At 30.2% G+C, this 22,112-nt stretch overlaps 1 non-coding gene across 1 annotated transcript; it reads right to left on the reverse strand.

The window, feature by feature from the left end:
* Positions 1–17,148: 17,148 nt before the first annotated feature.
* On the reverse strand, positions 17,149–17,221 carry TRNAN-GUU (transfer RNA asparagine (anticodon GUU)). Its single transcript has one exon. It is a non-coding gene; the product is annotated as a tRNA-Asn (tRNA).
* Between the last annotated feature and the right edge of the window lie 4,891 nt (positions 17,222–22,112).

Consider the following 22,112-nt stretch of genomic DNA (forward strand, 5'->3'; position numbering starts at 1 on the left):
GAGTCAACTATCAAAGTCAGAACATTATTTGGGGGCATTTTCTCTCCATTGAATTTGGCTGGAAAAATGCATGGCATTTTATGAAATACTATGAATCTTAATGAAATATTAAATAAACGACCACTGACTGACCAACTTTTGCCCCTCCCCCTGGAAAAGCTGAAGGATGAGAATCAGTGCTTTCAGCGTACGGTCATTAACGAACGAAATTCTTTCATAACTCTGAATTTCAGACATTTTATGTACATAAAAAAAAATATATGGACATTACTATTATATAACATATATTTTTTTCAAAATATCTTGAAACTATTTTTATTCTAATTAATTAGGACAAATCGTGCCAGAGCGTTATAAACACGAATGAAAAAATACATCTTTTTCACTAATCAGTGGCATTCTTTGCGCATCCATAAATTAGTGTTAAGGGCGAAAAAAGCGCCCTTGCGTAATTAACGACGAGCCTAAGAAACACGCGAGACGGATTCGGGTTATCTGGATAATAAATCGGGTCGACGTTGTTTTCTTGGCATAAGAAAATAATCACCGTCTAATTTTATCACTACTCTACTGGGTGCTGTGGGAGGTGGACTGTCTTTCTGATATGTATAAAGTAGGATAGTGTACTAATGAAAGTCTTCACTCATTGTAGGTATTTTACACTACAAGATCGTTGCTAATAATAACAAATGTGGGTCAAATGATAAGCACGCGATCCCATTTTAGTCCCTCTCTTCTAATTAAAATTTTATCGTAGAAACTTTTTCAACTTGACCATAGATAGCTCGGTTACCGCTGAACTTTTTGACAGCCGCTTGTCGCATCGCTAGCAATTAAAACCCAAGTGTCTAGTCACGGGCAGAAATCTCCACCCTGTCGTCCACCCACCACCGCTCCTTCGTTCTACCCCTATATCAAATTCGCACAATGATAACAAGGTAAGGAGACGACGTAGAAATTCTCGGCAGATGATATCTGAGCACGTACAACGTTGGCGTATCTGTTTATGCGAACATATTAATTTTGATTGCACGATTATTAGTTTGGGAGGCTGGTGTTTAATGAAAACTTTGATTATTCAACCCCCGAAATTCCAGCGATTTGTTCGGATGGGTTGTGCGTCGTAGATAGTTTCTGAGAAAATTTCGTAAATTCGTTCGTACTACTTCGCTAACGTAAATTGTTTTGTTTTTCTTGTCTTGATATTATTACTTACTCTTAGATTCTGATTCAGTGTCCCAATATAATGTATCTTTTATTAGAAATATAACTTCTTTTACTTTGTAAATATTATTTTGTACTACTTAAATCTTTTTTGATTTAATACAATGTATAATATAATTCATTAAAACTGAATGCAAAAGAACAGTGTGTCATAAAATTTTGATTAAAAAGTACTAAACGCTCGAAGGAAGCTGTGCTCATTCTTAATTTTTTTCTACCTGAATAATATGTTTTTTCTTTAAAATCAATACAGGGTTTGTTATATATAATAACAAAACCTGTATTAAGCAAATTATGTATACTTAATTTTAACTCAAAGTTATATAGTCCCGAAATGAGTTTACTCAATTTTCGAATAAAGAGAGAAGCGGCAGTTTCCACGAACTTCATTAGCCTCCTCTTTACTACTATACTAATTATATATACTATGTTGTTACTTTATAACCATTTGGATGTTTATAATTTTTTATTAGTTAAAATTTTATAAAAATAATAAGAATATAAAATATAACGTTGTTAATTAGAATTTAAACAAAAAAAAAATTTAAGTGAATATTCAAGTACATTTCACTCAAAATATACAACCATTGATTGGTTGCTTTTGCATTTTGTGCTTGTATTTACGTTTAAGATTATTTTGTGTGTTAGTGTGCCTTTACAAAATATTTTTATAATACTTTCTGGTATGAAAATTAGTGTTTTTTAATTATTAGTAATATGCATTTTTTTATAGTAAGTATAAAATATGTATATGTATATTATTTTTATAACTTCATTTTGTATGATTTAAAAGTTTGTTAGTCAACCTAATCCGTTATCTTGATTCTAAATGGCGGCTATCAAAATATAACGGAAAAAAGTAAGGAGATGAAAACATTAAATAACAGAATAAAAAATTAAATATTTTTTTTCTTTTTAAATAATCATAAATAAAAATTAAATATTGAAACTGTTTTAAAATATATATTAAAATAATATAAAAAAAATAATTTAAAACTCACAGAAATTACTTATAATCTTAATTAATGGTAGTCTATAACTTTATTGAAATCATAGAAATATTTATTCCAAAATTATTGCAAAAAATCATTTATTTTAATTAAATTAAATACAGATGCCGTTATTTTTAAATATTGGTTCTAATATGCCAGCTGTTTATATTATAAATTGACACTAATTTATGATTCATCCACCCAATATCACATGCAAAATACAGTCCATGAAGCAATCATCTACTGTATTATGTAAGGATAATAATGAATCAGGAAATCTAGGCAATTGCCATGAAAGGATATATTAAAAGATTTTTGCAAAAATCATATTAAATATAACAGGTTGTTAAAGTAGTTATTATGATGAATGAATTAAACTTGGATGTCAACAATGAAAATGTTTCACTCAGAACATTTTTAAAATAAATGCTTGATACAAAATACAATAAATAAATAAATTATCAATTGAAATAAAAATAAGCTGAATATAATTTTTTTAGAACTTTGATAGTCAAGAATATGAGTGAAGCCTTTTTTGACAAATTTTTGATCATCATAATAGAATATGATTCCATGAAGTGTATACTATCTTAAGTATTAAGAGCACTTTTAAACAAAGCATGCTATAGAATGATATCAATAAAAAAAAAAGTACTTTAATAAATAAATAAATATTATTTGGTTAAATGTGAATTACGGTTATTATGTAATTATTATTTGAAGTTAATTTTATTAAAATAGTATTAAAATACAAACATTAACCTTATTGTAAAATAAAGTAAGCGTTATTGAAAAACAGGTTATTGCTATGCTATCGGATATGGTATAATAATATTGTTGCGACTCGAGGTCGCTCTTCGTGGCTAAGGCCTTGCGTTCGTTTTAATAACACGTAGGTCCTAGGTTCGAATCCCGACTCTGATGACGTGCATATTATATTTTTACGATACAATATACAATTCAATAGCTTATCTATGATGATTGAAAGTACCCCTCCCTATGAAGGTGAATGATTACATCATACTTTGTGTTATACAAATTCTGAGATGAGTTTTTTTTTTTGTTATCTTTTGCGAAATAGTTAACAATAATTTATTCGAATAATCTAATATATTACAGATTTATCCAGGAGAGTGTCGTGTGCATAGAACTAATAGTAGAGACATAAACCAAAACTTGCTCTTTTTCAATTATGAATAATGATGAAACGGATAGCTCCTGAACTGACTATGTTAACGCAAATACAGATAATTTAGTGTAATTTATTATCCATCCTCAATTTTGTTAGTTGAATGATTTATATTATTTTGGACAACATATAATTGCAATAAATAATCGATTATTTTGTATTTTTTTATTTTTAAACATATAATAGATAATCACTCCCAAGTCTGGAAGCATTTAAAAGTATGTGTTTATAAATTATGACTTTTAGATAAATTTCTTAGTGAAAAAGTTAGTGATAAAAGTCTCAAAGTTAAGTGTAGTAGTTCAATCTCCAATGGCTAAATTTATATTAAGGAAATTGTAGACTTGTATATTTATAAGAAATCTGATAAAGGATATAATTTGGCAAAGCAATCCTTAGAAAACCTAATTGAAAATAACTGTATTTAAAATTTCCAGCTATTTAGAAACCCTACTACTGGACAACAATATATTAACAAAGGATTAATTCACCAACGAAGCCAGAAAAACCTAAGTTAAAGAAAAAATGCACTTTTAGAATGATAAACATTGTAATTTGTTATTTGTGATATCAGTTATTTATACGTGTCAGTTGTGCAACGACATCTGGATGCAAAGAAACGGTAAAAATGAACAAATGGGTACCGCAAGAACTGATCGAAAAAAAGAGATGAGCAAAAAATATACGTTTCATGTTTGTTTAAGTAAAATTTGTATTTCATAAGTTAACCAAAACATCTGATTACCTTATCTTTGCAACACAAAAACAGTAATAGTAGTTAAGTTCAGTCTTACTTACAGCAACTCTTTTTACAGCTACTTTCCTAAAACTCTTGGATGTTTCGCGGCTATCCAAAATAGAACGTATTAATAATCCCAGACCATAATTAGATAGAAGACGTCGATTAGCCGCCGCCGCTAGTGTCTGCCGGCAAATAGCCATGTAGCTTAGTGGTTAGCAATCTAACTTTGTCGGGTCCAAGTTGTTTACTTTCGTAACGTAATCAAGAACATTTGAACGAGCTCCGGAGATGGCCCGGGGCCGGAACTCTCCTCGGTCGCGTGCACCACCCCCAAGCGGAATCACTAATCTGAAACCATTGAATCCACCCTCAGCGCAAATACTAATTAAACTCCCTCAAGAGCATGGAGAAAAAAAAGCGCAAGGGCTCCTTGATACACATAAGTAAGAGTTTAATTTACGATAAACCCTTTGATACCTACGAAGCACATATTTGGAATCCTATTCCGTGATTTAACGGTTTTTTTTAAATTCTTCGAGATTCAAATATTTTGTAATTTTGCCATTTTTAATGACACACTATCTGGGTTTTTAAGGAAAGTGATAGTGATGATCGTCTCAATAAAGTTTTAACAACGACTGTTGGAACAACTGTAGCTTGGACGCGAAACTTCTTATCAAATTAATCGAAGCAATATGATTGTTATCATTCTAAAGCGCGGCTAAGATTTTCTATGCTATTGTCATGCTCAAAAAAAATACCAATGTTATCATCCATTCGTAAATATACTTACTTATGTTTTGCCACCCACGCGCGATATATACGAGGGAGTACACAAGAGAGCGGAAATTGTCCATACGGCTTAATTGGGCCAAATAAACCCATTCACTATTCAGCAAAACTGCTCGCCTTATCCTATAAAAGAGTTACCGATGACTAAATCGACGATCTGATACAATGATTCATATATTGATAAGCATATACTAATTGTGTAAAATCGGTCTTGAAACCTTAAACTACACATTTACAATTAATTGTGTAATTTCTTGAAATTAAATATAAAAATTAAATTAATTCACTAGTTATAATTCTCTAGGGTCACTAATGAGAGGCAATAACAAGATATACTAAAAAAAGCACAAAGGCCTTTTCTCGGAGGACATATTTATTTTCGATTTGCTTATAGTTCGCGTAATCCCACCGTGTACCCTAGGGATCTCGAATCGGTGGCGTGGTTATTACCATACTGAAAACTTGGGACGCCTTTCGGGGGAATACTTTGGAAAGTATTCGCGTCCCGCACTAATTGGAGGATGTTTGCGGGAATATAATGGCGGTGGAATGTGTTAGAAATTTCATACGGTCTTATTAATATCATAATCAATTGAAAATTACATGTGGTGAATGTATGCACTGTGAGTGTAGATCAAATACCTCTCTTCCACTTCACAAAATGAATGATTTTATCATTATCTAGTTTAGTAGATGTAGATTCACTATACATATAAAATTAAATTAACATATTATTTATTTATAAAAATATTAAAGTAGTTAAATTTAAAACCATCAAAAAATATTTATTATTTCACTACCGACTGACATCATACATTTACATACAACTGGGATTCGAACTCGGATATTTTGTATATTAGTCATATTTATGATTATTTGAACTCTTTATTTTGTCATTAAATATAGTCTCACCACCACGTCTGCGCAATACGGAAGACAGCTGTATAAGAACGACCAGGCGGGAGTTTCATGCTTAGTTTGAAATAATAATTTATTGTCACAAATATCTTAAATAAATATTTAGTCATGACGGAAACCTTCAGTAGCTCTGTGACGGTTAATCCAAACGTGGTTGTCATTCACGACAGCCCAGGTAGGAGGTCAGACCTCAAGACACCAATGTCAAACTGCTGAACCCTAATACAGCTACGAAAATACGGTTGTTTGCATGTGAAACTAGATAAAATAAATAAAATTCATGCATAATCTCCCGCGAAAATTGTGTCAATAGCTCCTTATTTATTTTAAAAACTTTTAATATTTTAGAAAACATTTTTAAATTTCAATACCCTTACTAGCTTATGTGAAGTTAATTTTTAATTGCATAATGTACGATATTCTTGATACGATCTAACCTTGCTGCTCTGATCTCAGGAGCTCTTATGTAAGATCGATTGTTTCTGGAGCCATAAGGTCACTTATCACCATTTTTAATTTTACATCCACCACAATTGAAAAAACTGTTGATTTAATTAAATAATATAATATTGGAGGAACACAATAAAATATTAGTCGCCACATGTTCACAAGTTTAGCTGGCACTTCAATTTTATTTATCTGAAATTTAGAAAAAACTTATCTCGTTCCACATCCCTGCCGACAAGAAAAGCGTGTGTACCAAACATATTTACATATACACAGTCGAAAATCGTCTTCGGCTCAATGGAAGGGTAGATAGATGCACGGCTTAAATCTCATCGAAAATTCGCCCGAGCTGCGATCGAAATGGAAGATGCTTCGAAAGTTTCAAGTCGAAGAGCTCGTTTCGGTAATGGAATAGAAGGGATGGGTTCGTGACGTCACGAGCGGTCGTGACGTCACTTATGGATTCAATTTGAACGCCGCGCATAAACAATGCTGACTGAATAATATTTCCACGTCTTTGCACTCTGTCGAAGATAAAAAACTTGAGAAACCATATGAAAACATACCATTGAAAAGTGACTAGTGAAATGGAAATTGATTATAACACAACCCTTTCCTTTCTGACATTAAAATTGTATTTCAATTAAATTATATTTTATTTAGATTTTTATATATTTTTATGTTTTGTACTCTCAACATTGCGACATAAAATTGACCATGAGAGAAGCATCTCTGTAATACTAAGTAAGCTAATATGTTTAAAACTCACTTATTTTTTTAACAAAATAAATTGAGGATTGAGGCTGCTTGATGCAAAGAGGCAATGAATTTGATTTCTAAATAAACACAGTCTTATATTTAATCAGTAGAATAGGGTTTGCCACCTTATACTTTATTCGCCCACTATCTTGGCAATTAAGCAAAATTAAATTATTCTATCTTAATTAAAAAAAAACTGGTATTATATATTTAATTGACTTTATATTGCTTGTTTTCAAAGTCGTTAATCATATGTAGTTAAATATTATTAAAATACCGTTTTAAAAATATCAAAGAAAAAATATTGCTATGGTTAATTGGTGTTACTCCACACCGAGCAAGCATTATCGGTCTAATTAGCTGTTAATGTAGTAATTTTATTCTTGATAATGCGCTTTAACTGAATTTGTAATGTGATTTGTAATAGTGATGTTTGTTTTCATCGGTTTTTTAAATGGACAATATCGCCCACCGGTGGGCGATGGACAAATCTTAGTGTGCAATGATGGCTCCAGGTAAAATTTACTAGCGATGAAAGAGCCACAGAGGGCGACGTAAAAGAAAAAGAAAATATTTTTAAAAATAATGTTGTAGGCATTTTATATTAAAAATAAAGTAAATATTTTTTGCATAAAATTTAATACGTTTTATGATATTTTAAAAGTAGCCGCTGTAATCTTTTTTTTTTAGGTACCTAAGGGTTAGGCCCGAGCTGTTAGAGTACTTACTAGGATTCTCAAATATTCGTAGTTTTCAACTATTCGAATATCCGAATATATTCGTAATTTTTTTTCTCGGTTTTCACTGACCTTAATCCATTTAACCAATTAGTGCAAAAAATCAATTAATTGCAAATAAAATAATATAGAATTAAAAATAATTATCGATTATTAATAATCATTTAAATTAATCATTAATCAGTATTATGATCATAACTTTTTAAATGTTATACAATATGCATAACAAATAGCTATGTGAATTACTGATCAGTGAGGGCGTCAAAAGGAAAATGCATAATTTATTATTTTATATACCTTTGATCAGCTTAATTTCAGTTTTTTTATGGTAGAGAAAAAAGTTAGCCAACTAGTAAATTTATATATAGAATTACAGACATTCCTCATGTTTTTTTATTGCTTAGGTTGCGCCTTTAAACAATAAACACAAACACAAAAACGTAAAACTTCACAATAAACAACACGACACACACCTGTTTTTAAAGGAAGCGTTAAACGATAATAAAAGTGGGCCTTTCCAACATTTTTTATCGTTCAACGAAAGAATTCTGCGAATTTCGGTCATAGTAAGCACAGGTGACAACTATTCTATTCACATCAAATGTTTATCGAATGTGGAAAATCATTTTTTATTAAAAAGGATCGTCTTATTGTCTCGCATTTCGGGTTGATTTATCATACAAATTTTTGGGGATCTGGTTTCATTCTAAGATTTTTTACATATTTCATTCGAGATAGCATAAACGAATATTTGATTAATTATTCAAATATTCATGTAGCTAAAAATCAAGGAAATAATTCAAATATTCGATTGAGTACCCTAGTACTTATTAACTTATTTTTATTATTGCGAATACTTTTTTTATAAATAGCAAATATTAATTATAAATAGCAGAAAAATATTCTTTTTATTTTATATTCGTCAATAAAATTAGTGAAAATTTTGTATAAAATTGTGCTTCTTTTTGTTTTAATAAATTATTTTCTATTTTTATTTTAAAGCTTGCAATTTGAAATTCTAAAATTGCACAAGCCACATAAATATTTAGATAAAATTAAAAAAATATACTTAAATTGCTACGTTCACAATTTATTAATAAATGGAAATGAAATAGAGTTTTTCAAAGGTGGACAATGAAAAATTTGAATAAAGCAGCCGCTTCCCTCTTCATGTAGACCCTATTTCAGCTACGAACAGATTATACAGACGCATACAAATCTACGATAACGTCCCGTATTAACAGTGATTGAAAAAATGTTGTACGATGATAATAGTTTATAACTAAATAACTTTGTTTTCTAATAGAATTACTCCGCTGACAACTAAGTGAGAGACAGACAAATAATTTAAAGTAGAGATGTAAACCTCTGCTATTTTTTTTATCAGCTATAGATACTCTTTTATGTAGGTCAAAATACATTCCCTATACGCTTTTCCATATCAAGGGCAACCATCCTCTTATATATTAATCCACGACCTTTCCGTTGTCGTTCCTTTAATATGTACAGCTCTTCTCGTCATACATAAATGATCACCACCGGACGACTTTTTATTGTCTTCCCCTACAGAATGTGCAAGTTCGTTTAGGGCTCCGGATAAGCGCTTTAACTCGGCGTCGACAAATCGCAAAATATGTGCATTATAAAATATTCCATCTGCCTCACCGAGAAACGTCTCGGTCTGCGAAATCGGCATGAATTAATGAAGACAAGGGAAGACGGAAGGAAAATCCCCAGGGTGAGCGAGGGAAAGAGGGAGCGCCAAGCGCCGGAATAATCAACTCGGTCCTTTGTCGGTAGCTGCCTCTGCCCTTTTTATACCCAAAGACACAATAAAAGTCCGAATTGAAAATAACGTCTGGGTGAGCTTTGTTCTGTCTTTTGTGACGAGCCAAAACTTGCACCAGTCATGTGTATATTTAAAACGGATCAGCTTGATTACTGTTTGTATGCCATTAGACCCCGCATATGAAACGCAAACACCACTGATAAAATAATAAAGCCTCACAAGACCTCTCCTATAGTGTAGTCTACTTAGAAAGTGGTGCAAAATTAATATCGGCGCGCGTCTAATTTCTAGTAATTGTGGCAGGGAAAGTAACTGGATATGGTTATTATAGTGAGCGATCCAAGACGTGTATTTGTGTAATTAGTTAATTAGAAATTGATATGGATAGCAGAAATGTAAACATTTAGACATAATACTCAATATATTTTTCAACTGTACCTACTTGTCTGAATACTGTTTGTTCTAATATGTTTTCAAAGATAAACATAAATACATTGAAGGTCAATGATAATGGAAAGCAAATAAAGAACTTAATAATTGAAAAAATGCAAACTATCTATATATAGCAATAAAAAAACGGAATGTTAAGGAAATGACTAGATACAAAATAAAACCAGTTTACTTATTTGTCCACTTATCAATATTCAACTAAAAGACGACTTTTTAATGATATTGCAATCGTTGTAACATAAATATTAAAGCGTTACGAGCGCAGTCAAATACTTTTTCGCACGATCTGTTTTTTTTTGTTGCAAAAGGCGAGAGCGACATACGTATTAAGCGTCCTGTCCCGTTGCACACTTAATTATGTTGATGGCCACCAACCACCTATACCCCATAAGTGTTGTAGCAACAGTATGAAACGACTTACACGACCGTAGCACGTAAGGGGGACGTAGAGGAATCCGCCCCCGGCCACAGTCTCAACAGCACGGTAGCGACGCATCGAATAATCTGCACAGATTTACTTAGCAATTACCTGCTTCAAGAAAATTATCCCATAAATGTGTATGTTGTGACATTTTTTATTTTAAACTGTATCTAGACATACAAATAAATTGTCTGCAAAAATACAGCGGTGATAATTATAAATATACATTTAAACTTAATTTGCGGAAAATATAATAAGTATTTTTATGGAATGAGAGATGCTAATAAAATATGTGGGAATATATTATACAACATGGAAATGAATAAACATAAAAAGAGTGAAACAATATTAATGTTTGCAACAGAACAGGTTAATATTTGTATATAATATTATTAAAAATTAGTGATGAATGTGAAAATTTAACTATAGTACTGAAGTATAAAAGATATTTTAAAATATTAGATGAAATAGTTATAAATTAATGTATAATTTAATGTGAAAAACATACTTTTAATATCTTTATTCCTGATTCATGATTGTCAGATGTCACCGATAAGCTCTAATTTAAAAAAGTGCTTTTATATGCACTTAACGATATTAGTGCTTTTAATATTATTTATACGTTGATAAATAAATATAATTTTTATAAATTGTATTATAAGGATTAGGAAAAAAATATTCTTAAGCTTGCAATATAACTTCCGCAAAATAATTCTGAAACTCTAGAAAAACAACAAGGAGGCGAACCTCGCGAAAAAAGTTTAAAAATAAGAAATAATAAATTCGCGGTTTTATAAGGTGCTTGCAAAGACACAAGGAAAACATCCCTGGGGAGGTTTAGTGCCTGCTGTGTGTTTCTGTGCAGCGCAAATTAAATTCGTACAGATGCTCACACTCCTTTTTGACAAACATTTTTTCCCTGGAAATATATGATAATATTTTTAATAACAATACTACGTAGGCTTCTTAGAACGTGTAGTAAAAATCACAAAGCTGCGAAAGAAAATTTGCCCTGATAAAATTTGTTAATTGGGTCAAAAGTCGAGACGGCGAAGAAGATGCTATCTTTCTAATTAAAAAGCAGGCGAGAAGTCCTTCTTTTCGAAAGCATTTCCTAAGGGTAGACGTCTCGGTGCTAAAAAGGCCTGCGAGTGGAATAAAAGTGACGAAGTGATATTATTCATCTGGATGACAATAAATTAACAGTGATATAATTTCCCCCAAGACATTTTCTTTATTTTATGCGGTTATTTTTTTAAGGAAAAGGGGGAAAATAATAATTTTGTGAGATGTTTCTAGACGATATTTTTTTTAATAGCTATAAATAAATAAGAGCTGCTTAAGTTAATTCAGCAGATAATAAGCAAAGTATTGAAAAATATTATGGAACAACGACACCCGGAGTTCCCAAGCGGTCACCCATCTAAGTAATGACCGGGCCCAATGCTGCTTAACTGCGGTGCTTTCAGCATGGAATGGTCGTTAGCGATTTAGATGCTTTTTTCTTCAATCGCAAAACCAAATCTTTCGTTGACAAAAATATAAAATTTAATAAAAATATTACTCAACCATCAAAATCCATAACGTCCCTGCGTTATTTGGGGACATTTTCTCTCCCTTGAATTTGACTAGAAAAATGCATGGCACTTTATGAAATACTATGAATCATAATGAAATCGTAATTGCTTAGAAAAGTCGTCTGAAAATATTATTCTTAAAAAAATTCTTCTTCGTAATGTTATGTTATCGTAATTATTATTGCAGTGCCATCTGGGTGTCTCGTGGTATAAACGCAGTATCCAAGTTTTTCGGTAAAATGAGTTTCAGAAACCGGCAAAACGTTTATTATGTATTATTCGAGAAAAAATATTTATTGTGTGTGTTGCGATAAACCGTTGGCGTTCCATATGGCCATATGTAGTAAGCAAATCATTTTGCAATTTTAGAGAAACTTTATCAGAATTTTTTTCCCCAGTTTGCCAACATAATAAGTAATTCACTTGAAGCAAATTATATGTTATGGCCTGAAACGGGGAAGGGAGAGGGGGGGAAATATTTAAATTTGACTAGAAAAATGCATTTAATGAAGTACTATAAACTTTAATGAAATCAAAATATTGAAAAAAAATCCCATTGACTGACCAAGTTTTGCCCCTCCCCCCCCCCAAAAAAAAAGCTTAAATGATAAAATCTGATTCGAAATCGTAAATTTTCGGGTTATCCCTAAAATACATAAAAAAAAACACTTTCAAATCTATTCTGAAAATATTATTAAAATATGTCATTTCAGTGCATATATTTTTACCAGTAGTTATATATTTTCAACAGTGAAAATATAATTTATCTGGCAGATGTTAGTAAAATTATAAGATTTAAACTTTTTAAGAAATAGTAATACATACATTTACATATTTATCATTATTCATTTACATGAGATGTATAAATGTTACGGTGAATGTGTATTTCTCTGTGAAGTTATATTTTCACTAATAAACTCTGAAATACATTTGCACCAATATATATAATTATTACTAGCAAAAATATAATTTAACCGATGCTTATCTATAATGTCTTCGAAACTCAGTTTGACAGTTGCGAAACGTACATTTGCTGTTCAAACCCAAACCTAACCTACATGAGTTAACCAAACTCAAGTTGACCTAATAAAAAAATCTGAAAACAAATTAGTTCAAGTCCAAAATACAAACTAGGCTAACTCACTCAGGGGAAAATAAGCGAAATAATAAGTACAGATAGACGTCGCATCTCGCATATTGCTCCATAGTTTGTCTGCACTTTGCTACTACACTGTTTTAAAAATACAATAGCTATCTTTATCGATATTACTATGTACTTCTAATATAAGAGGGCTGATCAAAGTATTTTCAAACCAAATTTTGGTCAATAGGAGAGCGCAAAAACAATTATCACTTCTCAGAAGGCAAAAATTCACGTCAAAAGCAATAAAATCGTGTCGGCGCCGTCGCAGTGGGAACGCTCGGTAACGAGCGTTCCCACTGCGACGGCGCCGGCACGATTTTATTGCTTTTGACGTGGATTTTTGACTTCTGAGAAGGGATAATTGTTTTTTGCGCTCTCCTATTGGTCAAAATTTGGTTTAGATGTGCTTCAATTGATTCTCACTTATTGTAAGTCGTAATATTGTTATAAAAGACGGCGACGGCATGATTTTAAAAATGCAGTACTGAGTTTTAATGAAATGTAAATATTAAAAAAACAACCATTGACTGGTGAAAGTATATTTAAAAATAAATACATTAATCAAAGCATGCTTTAACATACTATAAAAAAAATCGAAAAAATTACATATATGACAAATTGTATTTTTCTTCTTCACAAACTCGTCAAAATAAAATACGTCCCTCACTTTTTTCAAATGTCAAATTGACCTCATTTATGGTTTACTCATAAACATTCGCTTTTAGGAAATGAACCGGAGCATTCAGCGTTATATGGTCGTTTTTTTTGTTTTCCTTGGATTTTCAAATCAGAAAATGAAATTTTTCGAACCTTTTTCCTAATCTACCAATTTATTATATTTAATTTTAAATAGTAATATAATATATAATCCCATTTTATATAGAGAGAGAAAAGAGTAAATCGGCTATTCCCATTATATACATATTATATATCCTACATTCATGCGATATTTCCACTACACTTTTTTAATTTTCTAAAGCTTCATACGATGCTTCTTCTTTATTACTTTTTCTCGTTGGTTTTGCGTGAAATTCGAACGATATTAAAGTTCTTTCTGTTTGCACTGTAGAACGATACGAAACATCACTTTATCACATAGCCGCGTTTATATGCATTGCATTCCTCGCGAGTCTTGCGTAATAAATTATCAAGCAGCTTGCAAATATTGGCACACTTCTGTACCAAATTATAATTGGTGAAATACATGTTTTAAAAGGCTTAGAAAATAAAAATAACCATTTTTTGCGATTAAACTATTTTAAATAGACATCAAAAATTAACCATTATAATTTAGCGTGATCTCCCATAATCCCACCACTGTGACGGGGATGGTAACTAAACCAGTTATTGTTTATTAACAACTAGTTTGCGTCAATTTTTGAATGAAATGTTTTGCCTCTTCATTCTGACTTACGTAACGAAACGATCCGTTGTTTTTCCCTCGCGTCTTATGGCATAGGTCCCCTCAGAACAGTCAATATCACTTTTGCAGTGTATCGGGAAGAGTGCTCGTTATTTGACTAATGCGTTTTTCTTGTCGCCACCATACGACGAAGAAAGTGAGGCCCTCAAAGGATGTGCCCGGGGCACGAGGATCGCGACGTGACTGCGGCCCTAGGGACTCTCCAAGTCGAGACGTGATTTTTCTCGGGTGTTGTCAGCAGATTTTATCAACGACGCGCGATTTTGACTGACCACTGCTGCGTAGACAGGGTCGGAGTAGTTATTTATAAATAAAGAGAATTTCCTAAGTAAATACACATAAGTGTAATTTATCTACGCTTTAGTAAAGTACACAGTAAAACTACTTTTTATCATATATTTGCATAAATTTAAGATAACCTAAATTATTTTATAATGATTTGAGAATAAAACCCCTAATTATTTATTAAATAATATACATATAATATTGCAAGATAAATATTGAACTTATACCAAAACATTAAAAATACGAATTACGAACTCAGCATAAATTGCGTTATCTCTGACACCCAACCCTCTCATTGATAAAATTGCCAATATTTGCCTTGACTGAAATCAAATTTAAACCTAACCGTTTTTAAACCTATACTTGCAAATAATATTTTCAGATAAATAAGACAGTAAAATTCAAATATACAAGTCCGTTGTATTGTTTAATAAATACAACGTTTTAAAACCTGGGGCACTAGCAAAAATTAATCGATGTTAATTAATTAATTATTTTGAAAAATTTTCATAACATTCTACACCAGTAGTTATTTTAACACATTAAATTGTCAATTTTTTATATGATAAACACGATCGATCAGTGGCATAAGTCGATGACTAATACATGAAAGACATAGGTTCGAATCCCATATTAACCTTAAATGTATTTTTTAATTTCTCTTAGAGTTCAGAAATATTGATTATTATATAAGTATTATTTAGATCCATCATTACATAGGAGGTTTTCCTAGATTTTCCTAATATCACTAATAAAAATAATTAAGGCCACTAATAACAAAAAGAGCAATCTTCATTTTTTTAGAATTTATGTGTTGTGTATGAATTCCTATACATATATTAATTGTAATCTGTAATAATAGTTTATAATTATATATGATTTCATAAGAAATATTTAAGGTGGATTTCGCAAGAAATATTGAGTAGATTTTTTAATTGATTCTTTAAGAAACATCAGGTAAATTTCTTAAGAAATATATAATATATATTGCAGAGGGACTCGTGACGCAAAATTTTAATTATCATTTGACTATCACCAAACCAGAAAAAAATATGAAAATCTCGGCATAGTTTGTTTATCAGCCTGATCCGCCATCTTGTTTAAAAATGACTACCATTTAAAAAATACCTTAAAAACATCTTACTCAAAAAAGTACTGAAGAAAAAAAAATATAAAAAATATTAAAATAATATAAAAATTATAAACTTTTGCGCCCTTTACCACATGGTGTTTTTTATGTACAATATATACCACATGGTGTTTTTTTATGTACAATAAAGCTTATATTTCAAAGCCAAAGTTCAATTAATTACCCTCCGTCAAAATATAACTACTATTTAATTCAAGAACATTTAATATAATAATACTACTTTAACCCTTTGGAGTCCTTGGTTACGTATTAGACATATATTTTTTACCGGCATGTCCATAACGTCCGGATAGTTTTTCTAAAGTTATTTAAAAGTATGTCTTAAAATAAATACTATTAAAAATATATGAGAAAACTAAATAAATAAATGTATTTTAAATATTAAATTTGTTATATAAATATCTCCTAATATTAAAAAAAATAATTAAATAAAAATTTTAATAATAAATAAATTAATATGATTAATTTTTTTTTATATATTTAAAAGTAATTTAATACTATTTGTATTATAAATATATAATTTAATATTATAAAAGATTTATTTAACACATTATTTTCAATTATATTTAATGGTCATTAAACTATTTAATATATTCGTTCAAAATGGCATGGACTTGGCGACACTTATTAAATAAACTTTGAGCTACAAAGGGTTAATATAATTACCGAAACATCAAGAAAACTATCAATGACGATTATTAAATCGCTTATATACATTTTTTAAACGTGTTTTCGTCCATTGCTAAAATTAGATATCTTACTGCATTAGCAATTCGAAATATATAATGGATACCCCTGATGTATAAATAATTTTAAGATTTTTTTTAATAGATTATTTGTTAAAGAAATAGAATCTTGTTAATTTTTTGTTTATTCAATTGGTAAAAATGGGATTGAATTGGCTACAAAATAGTATGCTTGTATATTAGTAATAATTTATATTAAACGAATAACAATATCATGAAATCGAGAAATTTATAAATTTAACATTAAATTAGTTTTCATTTCTTATTAATTTAAAGATTTGTGCTCTATTTTTTTAAATAGTGTATCAAAAATATATTAATAATTTATAATAAAAAAAATAATAAAAAAAATAAAAAATAAATCGCCCCCGGGTGGGCTCGAACCACCAACCTTTCGGTTAACAGCCGAACGCGCTAGCCATTGCGCCACGGAGGCTTGTTGACTGCGATCTTAAATATTTATATACATGGATTTCTCTTTGTGAGTAAATCTCAAATATAATTTTAAGAAAATATTTTTGACAAAGAGACGAATTAGATAGATTATCTATAAATTAAACATTATAAAATTAATATAAAAATAATATATTTAAATTTTAAAAACATATTTAATTTTAATAACAAATATTTTTGACATTTATTTCTTACGTTGAAATGATTTTATTGGAGTTATTTTTAATTTTTTTGAATAGCCGGCATTTTGAAACAAGATTACAAGGCTAACTGTAATATAATTTATTTATTACAAATTAAAACTTGGACTATGTATTTTATTGGGTTTTACACAAATAAAAACACATTTAATTTATTAAACTATGTATTGCCAAATAATCATCACTACTAATAATCATCCTCAATCAAATCCCAATCTTGAACATTTTGCATACTTTTAATTGTCATTAACACAAAGTAATATATATAAATCGACATTGCTATCAACAATAAAAATGCCGTAACTGTCTCTGTTATACCCATCAATGTTAAGAACCTCACCAAGCAACAATACACAATACAGTAATCGTAAATTCAAAACTTTGCTTTGAAATAACTATTATCGTATTGTTATCAGTATCGAACAAACATTAACATTATCTTCGTTCTGAAACCACTTTTATTATATTTTTACTGTCAAGATAACGACATATAACGTTTAAAGTAAATATATTCCACGAAACACATTACTATTCCACACCCGCATTTAGGTTAATTAAATTGTCACAATAAATTTTGCAACGTGTTAAAACGTATTATTTAAATTTATCGCTTTTGATTTACTGCCTACTTGCATTTGAATAATTTAAATAAAGTAAGATTGAGAATCTGTAAGATCGTGACCCACAATCGGTCACGAATTCCGCATAAAATAATTATATACATGTATCACAGTCGTGCTCAAAGAGTGTTTCTTATTGATGAAAATTATATTATGTTGCGTAATTTAATACAATTGAATTTATGTATGTTTTTTTAGAGATTGGGGCTTACTAGCATTGGGTTAACAACATTGAGATAATGAGGTTTAAATATATGTGTTATATTTAGAATTTTTTTTAATATAATGATTTTTTTTTTAATTTGAATTTTAATCAATCTTTAAAAATAACGCCATTTGTATTTAATATACATACATGTGACTAGAAGCATACAAAAAACTATTTTAAAATAAACTTGCAATAAATATTTCCATAACACTTAATTATAATTTAAAAAATTTAAATAAAGTAGATTTCTCTATATAAGAGCTAAGTGCAAAAAAAATGTAAAAAAAATATTAAAATTTTGATGTCAAAAAATTTAATATTTTTTCAACAGAGCTATGAATATTTTATTATTTGAATAGCCGTTATTTTGAAAAATGAATAATAGCGGATCAGACTGAAAAATTAATCTAGCAAAAATATTTGCAAATAATAAAAATATTTACAAATATTAAGACTAGGCACTGGGCACTCCTTAAAAACCCACATAAATGATGTTAAACCCATAAAAATGTAAAATATACTAAAAATTATAAAAAGGTCAATCCGGCTTGTGATAAAGCGTTTTAACCATTTAAGAAAAAATGTGTTTCTTCATTAAAATGTAACACAACCATGGGAAATTTTTTAACAGCTAAAATCACAAGGTAAACGCTATAAATCAGAAAGGATTAAAATATCCGTCGCTTCGAGAAGAGATAGATTCGGGTATATCCTCAAAACGACCGTTCCTAATTTTTTATCGGCCAACAGAAATTTGTTTTTAAAAAAATTCGCTACCCTCTGTAATTGGTCGTTTTCCAAAAAAACGGCAGACAACAAAAACTGGCATGATATAAATAATGAACGCGGTCAAATATAAATCACTTCTCGAATATTTATGAGACACTTCTAATGTCATCCTTACAAAAGTTCAAGGCATTAGATCTTCAAAAGCTCACCAACTTGGATTACAACAAAGAGAAAGCCATATGCGCTAATTTTAATATGTAAAGAGTACGGGTCTAGATATATCATATAATTAGTATGTTTGTAAAAATATTTATATTACTTAAATAAACGTTTAAAAAATATATCTTACATATGAAATAACTTATAGGAATTGACAAAAATAATTAACTTTTGTTTGATTTATATATAAATATAAATGTATTAATATATTCATATAAAATAAATTAATTTAAAAATAAAAACAGGAATGCAATCAGATTGACAAGCCGCATGCATATATTATAATTAAAATATTATTAATATGTGAAATCTGATTTTTCGGGAAATAAATATTTAAATTATAATTTTGAAATGCGTCGCTAGATGGCACGTGCGGAATTACACCAAGACGAGTGGCAGATTCGACTAAAACAATTTTTAGGTATGTCTTAAGAAATATACATACGTAAAGGAACTCATAAAGCTACTTCAAAAGAATTTCAATGCAGTATCGTTGTCAAAATGTATATCTATGTATATAAATGTATATATGTTATAGTGAATGTGTATTTTTAATGGAAGTTATACTTTAACTGGTAGAAATATAATTTTATTAAATAGGTCAGCAAATTGCCACATCCAATATTATTGAATGTGGCAATTTGCATTTACTGATGGCGTGTGATGATGGAGATAGTGTTATAATTTATATTTTAAACATATCAGTAAAATTGTATTGTTAGTATTGATTTGGAAAAATATACTAACAATTTTATTAAAAATAAGTGCTATTCTTCAATAACTTGGATTGAATACTATTTTTTTAAATTAAAATCGACATAAACAAGTTTATTTTAAAGAAGCATGCGTATAATAATTTAACGCCTGTTAAATGAATGTTTTGAGTAGCATATAATTTCACTAAAACATAGTGAAATTATATGCCAAACTTATATTACACCCAGTGGCGTAGCTAAGGTATGTGCCGCCCAGGGCGATCCTTAAAATTGCCGCCCCCTCCCATACATTTTTTGTAGGGTCATAAAATCAGCATTTCTTAAAATAATAAATTGGTTATTATTAAGCTTTTGTTATTCGTAAATGTATATAAGTAACCAATAAGAACCACAGTAGACGATCCCATCGCGAATATGCCGCCCCCAAGCAAGTGCCGCCCGGGGCGGCCCACCCCCTCCGCCCCCCCATAGCTACGCCACTGATTACACCGCATATGAAACTAATTTAATTTCAGTTGTATGGAAGAAAGATTTAATTTCAGTCATAATATATAAATTTTATAGTCCACAGTAAAGATTAAATTTTGTCATGAAAGCAAAGTAAGATAGAAAAATGACAAAGACATATTTCATATACACTTTGTTCCGCCTTTTGTCCGTGAACGTGAGTCAATTTTAATATATGAATTTGTATATCGTAAAAACACGTGAAACGGCTCACCCGTCCTAATATATTGTTGACAGAAAAAATATGTTTCTACTATGAATCAAAGGATTAACATAAACTTTATGAAGTGCAGACAAATGTCAACTCTCGCGGATTAATCACTGACGGTAAATAATAACAATAGACTTAAATGACATTTTTTGTGTACGACCGTCCCCCGAGTATCCCGTGTGTATTTAATGCAAACACTCCATTTTTAGTTTTTGCTATACGGCAAATGTTTGAGGATGTAGAAACAAAATGTAAACCAATACTTTCTGACTATTTAATAGGGATTTCCTATATCTTTTCAATACACCACTAAACTCTACATGGGTTTTGCGAAATAAAAGAATAGACGGAAATTTTGCATCTTGAAAATAATATGATATATATTTCATATGAAGAAATCAAATTTTATATTGAAATTAAAATGATCGACTACCAGTTAAAAATAACAGAGTTTTCGGTTATTTTAAAATAAGTGCGGGTATCCGGTTCCGGTTCTAAAGCCCTAGTGAGTACCTCTGGATTATAGAAATAGTTCATTCACTTTTCAAATTGACCGTTGCCGTCATATCCAGCGCATGAAAATGAATTATTCAATAGACACACTTGTATAATGATTTATAAACTCTTTGAATAAGAAGGTTCGCATTAAAGTAGATAGGGACAGTGAGATGTTTTTATTATATTTTATTCGATAATCTTTCGCGGATTTACCTCGTGTCCTAATCTGTTTTTAATGATTGCGTTCACGTTGAAAAGCGTCCTTTTTATCTTTATTATCATTACTCCTGCCCGCCTGAAAATCTATGAATCGGATATTTATACGATGGCGGCTTCTTGGCAGAGTGCCACCGGAGTCCCCGCAATTGCTTAAAAGCCACTAACTCCTAGGCGTCTCCTATTCCCGATATGGCAAGATCGAGTTTTTTTAACAAGGTCTCCTGACCGCAAAATTCAAATGGCGACCCCAGAACGTTTGCATTGGATGTGCTCTAGGCCAAAGTAAACTTAATTCTGAATTTGCTGCATCGAGAAAATATTGCATGGTGGTATAAATCAAATTTTTCGTACATTCTTATTTAATTTCATATTAAACTCTACTTCATTCAAGTAAGACCTAACGCTTTTATCGCACTGCTTTGAAATGTTAATGAATACTGTTTAATGGACGTCCGCTCGGATACGCATAACCGCCCTTTTGTCGCGCCGGCGTAAAAAACAAGTCGACAAGTTTTAATCGACTTTTTGGCAGAGATTCTGATAACTTTCGCTATATACTCAAGTATATCAATATTTTTTTTCTTAAGTTGTACAATATATGATATTAAAAGAAGTGATGAAAATAATACTAAACATACATGTTTTGACTTAGTAAAACAAAATTGTTGCTAATTAAGTGGTATTTCCGATATTTAAGTTATATAATATGGTTAAATAGCCCTCAAAATATTAGGGGATGCGCATTGA

Source organism: Plectrocnemia conspersa, unplaced genomic scaffold, assembly GCF_051122295.1.
Source record: "Plectrocnemia conspersa isolate PC_06_02 unplaced genomic scaffold, ASM5112229v1 ptg000012l, whole genome shotgun sequence".
Taxonomy (NCBI): Eukaryota; Metazoa; Arthropoda; class Insecta; order Trichoptera; family Polycentropodidae; genus Plectrocnemia; species Plectrocnemia conspersa.